Raw genomic sequence first — 6,158 nt, 5'->3', positions numbered from 1 at the left:
CTTTCTGTGCCTCCCTGCTCTTCTCCCGGGACATCCCGTCTCCCCACAGAGCCCTTCCCCAGGGGAACACGTCTGCGCTGGCCTGGCCGGCCATTCCTGCACCCTCTCCCCAGGCTCCCCACAGCCCCCGAGCTGGGGGTGCTGCTCTGCAGAGCACGTGGGCTCTGGTGCCCAGGGCCACGGGGGGACTCTGTTGGGCTGTGCTGGTCAAGCTGGGAGCAGACCCAGCTGATGGTGGGCACAGCCGCTGACCGCCTCCCACACAAGCTCTTATGTGGCCATGGAAGGTGCCCAGAGGTACCCTGCCTTATTCCAATGCTCTGATATGTGTTTGGGTGCCGCACTGGATCCAGCCTATGAAAGTGCACTGAGGGTAAAACGAATCACGCGCCAGACTCCTTCTCCCGTGCCTGCTGTGGCCCCTGGGGTGGCAGAGCTTTCGTTTGCTGGTTCACCCCCAAATTTAGGATATTATCTCTGGGTGGCACCACGATGGACAGGCTCGTGTTCAGTGGCCTCCAGTCACTGCTGACTCCCTGGCACACGCTGTCCCTGCAGATCCCCGTGCTCTCCTGGCAGCTCCCAAGTCCCTCCATAAAAACATTCACCTGCCATCAGCCCTGTCACATGCTGTGGAGCCCCAGGAAGGTTAATTGGAGACCATTCGTCATCTGCATGGGTGCTGGCCACCAACAAGCCAAACCTGAACCAGCCCTAAGTCCCTAGAAGGCCATACTGGGACCTTCACCTGATCACACTGAGCCCATGGAGATACAAGCAAAGCAAGGAGTCTCTTCAGAGTCTATTCCTTGGGCAGGTTCTTGAGAGAAACTTTGGAAGAAGACCTGAGCCTTCAGGCACTGTACCAGGGAGATCCCTTTCATGGCTGAACTGCTGTTCTGGAGGCCAGCTCTGTCACAGAAGTGCCCATTGCCTGTCCCTGCCTGCGGTCACAGGACTGCCACACCACAGGGCTGTGACCAAGCTGCCAGAGCACTCAGGCCTTGCACCAACACAAGGGCTCAGGAGGAGAGTGTGGAAATGGAAAAAGAGCAGCTCCAGAAAGACCCGGCGCTGGTGCTCCCTGGCAGTGCTGCTGTGACGGGACTCTTTTCCCCTCCACCTCTGCACACAGGAACTGCCCTGCAGCTCCAGAGAAGGTCTCAGGGGAAGGATCTCAGAGAAACAAGTGGCTACAGGGTCCTTAATTTTGTTTAAATGCACAGAGAGCACGGTTCTTCATCTACAAAGTCTGTAACAGCTAGACAGAGAAGTAGAAGTGGGATGAATAATAACAGTTCGTTGTGCACAACATCATTATCACAAGAAAAACAAAAAACCCCACGCCCCCCCCACCAAAATCTTCTGAAGGCAGGCTGGGGCTGTAATGAGTTACATTATCAATGCTATGCAGAGGAAAACGGGCAGTTTGTTGCTTCTGAAAAACATCCAGTCATGATTTTCCTCAGTGCGTCCTTGAGCTCCTGGTTCCTCATGCTGTAGATGAGGGGGTTCACTGCTGGAGGCACCACCGAGTACAGAAATGACACCATCAGGTCCAGGGATGGGGAGGAGATGGAGGGGGGCTTCAAGTAGGCAAACATGGCAGTGCTGACAAAGAGGGAGACCACGGCCAGGTGAGGGAGGCACGTGGAAAAGGCTTTGTGCTGTCCCTGCTCAGAGGGGATCCTCAGCACAGACCTGAAGATCTGCACGTAGGACACCACAATGAAAACAAAACACCCAAATAGTAAACATGCACTAACCACAAGAAGCCCAACCTCCCTGAGGTAGGAGTGTGAGCAGGAGAGCTTGAGGATCTGGGGGATTTCACAGAAGAACTGGTCCACAGCATTGCCGTGGCAGAGGGGTAGTGACAATGTATTGGCCGTGTGCAGGAGAGAAGTGAGAAACCCACTGGCCCAGGCAGCTGCTGCCATGTGGACACAAGCTCTGCTGCCCAGGAGGGTCCCGTGGTGCAGGGGGTTGCAGATGGCAACGTAGCGGTCGTAGGCCATGACAGTGAGAAGAAAATACTCTGCTGTGATGAAAAAGGCTAACAGAAAGAGCTGTGCAGCACATCCTGCGTAGGAGATGTCCCTGGTGTTCCAGAGGGAATTGGCCATGGCTTTGGGAACAGTGGTGGAGATGGAGCCCAGGTCGAGGAGGGAGAGGTTGAGGAGGAAGAAGTACATGGGGGTGTGCAGGCGGTGGTCGCAGGCTATGGCGGTGATGATGAGGCCGTTGCCCAGCAGGGCAGCCAGGTAGATGCCCAGGAAGAGCCAGAAGTGCAAGAGCTGCAGCTCCCGCGTGTCTGTGAAGGCCAGGAGGAGGAACTGGGTGATGGAGCTGCCGTTGGACATCTGCTCCCTCTGGGTATGGTTATCTGTTGAGGAGGACAAGGCAGTACCGAGTTAGGGCAGACTTCTCTGAGCAAAACCTATCGCATGTCTCATTGCAACCCCACACTCAGACTCTTTTCAGGAAGAGCTCTCTGCAGCTCCCGCACTTGAGCTCCGGGTTTTGCTGGCTGAGGGGGCCACTGGGAGCAGGGACTCTGTAATGGGCTCCCGAGGAGTCCTTCTTGCTGTGCAGCGAGAGGGATCTAGGAACACAGGCTGATCTCAAATTCAATGCACTCAGATCTAGCAAAGAGCTTTTTGGCATTGTTGGTTGGAATTTGCCCAACTGCAGAACAGAGCTGAGGGCATTTGGGTTTGTTTCTTTTCTTCCAGTTGCACCTGCCACATTTAGGAGTGGTTGTGGATGGTTGAAATCCCTGCCATTTCTAATGCACTCCAGGTGAAATCTTGGGGGTCCTGAGAGGCAAAGGGAGGGTCCCTCAGTGCAGGGAGAGGAGAGCTGCTCTGCCCATCAGCCCTGTGCTCAGCTGCCCTGTGCTGGCAGCTGGGAGCTGGAGGATGGTCCCACTCAGGTGGTCCCCTTAAAAGAAACGAGACCCTGCTGAGAGCAGAGGAATGTAGGTTCAAGGAGGAGATGAGAGGCCCCTTGCCTTTTCTCAGGGTACCTGAGGAGGATCTCATCTCCCCCCTCCCAGGCTGGGACACCGAGGGATCATTGCAGCTGCCCACCCACAGCTGCCCAGCACCATTTCCACGGCCTTAGCACTGGGTGTCTTCTCCATGAGGTGTCTTCTCCATGGGGATCCTAGGTAGCACAGAGGTACTACAGGAGAGCTGTGCCCTTCTGGAGGGCACCCTGCAGCCCAGCAGGATGCCCCAGGGAGATAGCTCAATGTCCCAAAGCTGCCTGGAGGAGACTTGGGCTCTTTGCTCCCATGGACACGTCTGCGTAGCAGGACCCAAAGGGTGGGTGTCTGAACAGGAGCTGAACCTGCCACCCCCGATGCCCACCCCCCACACTGACTCAGCCAATCCAACGGGGAGAACAAGGGCAGCACAGGCAGGAGGGGATGGCAGTGGAATGCCACAATGCTCCTGCCAAGGGAGGAGGGACACGCAAAGACAGATGGAAATCAGGGGTTTGTCCTTTTCTGGACTCTGGCTGCTGCAGGGGCAACGCATGCCCGAGACACACGGGCCTGGGGGCAGAGGCTCTGCTTAGGGTGGGAAAGGAGACCAGGGAGAGGTGTCTGCACCGCAGGGACGGCAGGGAGGTGCCCACATCCCCCTCCCCAGTGTTTCTGGCAGCAGCTCCCTCTCACCCCTGCCCATCTCTCTGCTGCTTGGAGCTGTTCCTGCCAGGAGCCTTCTCCCTGTCTCCAGCTGTGCTGGTTTGGGCTGTTGGACAGTCCTGGGCAGCCCTGGCTGCACATCCACCTTCACAGCCCTGCAGGCGTCCCCGGGAGAAGGGAGCTGTCTTGCCCCGTCCCTCTGAGGGGGCAGCAGGGAAGCTGCGTGCTCTGGAGCACGTCCTCCTCCTCCACCCCAGAAAAGCCAGCAGAGCCATCCTGACAGCTCCTATCAGCCGTGGCGTGTGCCAGGTCTAGGAGACACTTCCAGGAACTCATCTGCATTGCCCTGCAGCCAGAGACTTACCGTGTCATGGGCTGTGGTGTGCTCCCAACTGCATTGAAAGTCTGACTGCTCTTGTCTGCCCTCGGTGCCTGCAGCAGTGCCCCCAGCCCTGCTCCTGGGCGGAGCTGTCTCTCTGCAGCGCTGCCCGCTTGCCAGGAGCTCCCTCCATCCCAGGAGCCCAGCCCAGCTCAGCAGCAGAGGACCAGCCCAAGGCACCACTTGCTCTGCCCCCTCGGGGCTCCCTCAGGGATGTCCCTGGGGAACTGACTGTGGAACAAGCTGAAGTCATCACTGATGTTTCCTCCTCCACTGGGCAGGGACACTTCTTTCCAGCAGGGGCATTTTCCCTATCAGAGACAGAGTTAGGTCGAAGAATCCCCTCTTCTTGTCCCACTCTGAGACAGGACACCCAGCCATGGATAGGGAGGAATCTCCTCTACCTCCTGTACCCATGCAAGCCACAGGTGACATCTCAGGTGCCAGAGGTGGTCCAAGACACGTGCAGGTCGCTGTAAGCTCGGATGGAGCAATTCAGAGGGACAGGGCAGCGCCTGGGGTCATCATTTTGGAAGCGGGTGGGGCATTCCTTTGGCCAGCTGAAGTGACAGCAGATGCTGACATTTAGGACAATGAAACCTGGTCGTTATGTCCAGGGCAGCCTATAGAGGTATTCCTCTGCGCAGATGGGGTCATTGCCATTGGAGAGCTAAGTCTCGCTCTCTTCTCCATCAGCTGTGTTTACCACATCTCCATTGACAGTTATGGCAGGTTTCTCCTCGACATCCCCACAATGCCTAACCTACTTCAGAGCAGCTGCTCAATTTAAAGGTTACCTACATCCTATGGTGCTACCTGAGATGCCAGGGCTCTCCAGCACAAGCGCGTGCAGCCAGCAGGGACAGCACAAGACCTGCAGGAACACCGTCCCCATTCAGAGCATGTAACCGACCCCAGCAGAACCAGACACGTTCAGTGCTTTCGTTCACGGAACTGCAGTGAGGCGAGTCCTGTACCATCTCTACCCAGTAAAGGCAGTGCTTCTCTCAATCCTTTAGTCATCCCTTTGATGAGGCAACCAAGGAACAGACCAGTGATTTTCACAGTGTTCCTGTCCAGCCAAGGACACCTTTCAACAGCACCTTGTCCTTCCTGGAGATCAGCTTCACCTCCAGCACAGGCCCTCCGGGGCTGCAGAGACACCACAGGCAGCAAAGCCCTCTCCTGCCAGGGCTGCACAGTCCAGCCCTGCTTCTCTCTGCTCCTGAGGACAGCAGGGTTTGCTCTCCCTAGGGACACCTCATTTCCTCTTTACGTTGCCACCTGCCAGCCACCCCAGCATGCTCTGAAGCAAAGCTTCTGCTTGCGTGGGAGCTTGGGCACTTGGTACCAGCTTTCTTGGTTACACATCTGAGCTCGGCCCTGGTGCCGCGGCTGAGGTCCAGCACATCTCTGCTCTGACAGAAAGAACCTATAAGCAGGGAGAGGAAGGGGACAAAGTCTTATTTAACCAGCCTGAGGAAGTGTTGGGTCCAATGACCTCACGTCTTACTGGGGACGTTAAAGACCCTGTGCATTGAGTTTACATGGGAAGGTTTTGGTAGCGGTGAGGGTGGCTGCAGGGGGGCTTAGGTGAGAAGCGCTCAAGAGCTGACTCCATGTCGGATAAATCCAATTTCAGCTGGCTCTAAAATGGACCAGCCACTGCCCAAAGCTGAGCCAATAAGCGATTCTGGTGGCACCTCTGTGATACCACTGAAGAAAGGATAAAAACCAGAGTGCAGCAGCTGTAAGAGAGCGGAGGGAGGCACTCTTTGTCCTCTTTGTGGCCTTTGTGTCTTGAAGCAGGACTCTGGAGGAGAAAAACCAGCAGTGGCTGTGGATCAAGTCAGGGGTTACTGGAGCAAGCTCAGATGTTAACAGTCCACAGAACTGGTGGGGCTGCATCCAAGGGTGCTGAGAGAGCCAGCTGATGTCACAGCCAGGTCACTCTGTATTGTCTTTGCAAGTTCATGGAGATCAGGGAAACTTCCCAACAACCTGGAATAAGTATGCTGTGTGCATCTTTCCACAAGGCGCAGAAGACGAGCTGGGGACCAGAGGCTGTTCAGCCTCACTTTGGTGAGGAGTGTGTCAGAGAGCATGTCTTTTGGATTCCATTTC

The 6,158-nt window shown here is 56.3% G+C and overlaps 1 pseudogene; it reads right to left on the bottom strand.

The window, feature by feature from the left end:
• Window positions 1-1,392: 1,392 nt before the first annotated feature.
• LOC142076191 (olfactory receptor 14C36-like) lies at window positions 1,393-2,363 on the bottom strand (annotated as a pseudogene).
• Window positions 2,364-6,158: the final 3,795 nt, after the last annotated feature.

Source organism: Calonectris borealis, unplaced genomic scaffold (assembly GCF_964195595.1).
Source record: "Calonectris borealis unplaced genomic scaffold, bCalBor7.hap1.2 HAP1_SCAFFOLD_35, whole genome shotgun sequence".
NCBI classification, from domain to species: Eukaryota; Metazoa; Chordata; class Aves; order Procellariiformes; family Procellariidae; genus Calonectris; species Calonectris borealis.
The sequence above is the reverse complement of the archived record's forward strand: the minus strand, read 5'-3'. Positions and strand labels throughout refer to the sequence as shown.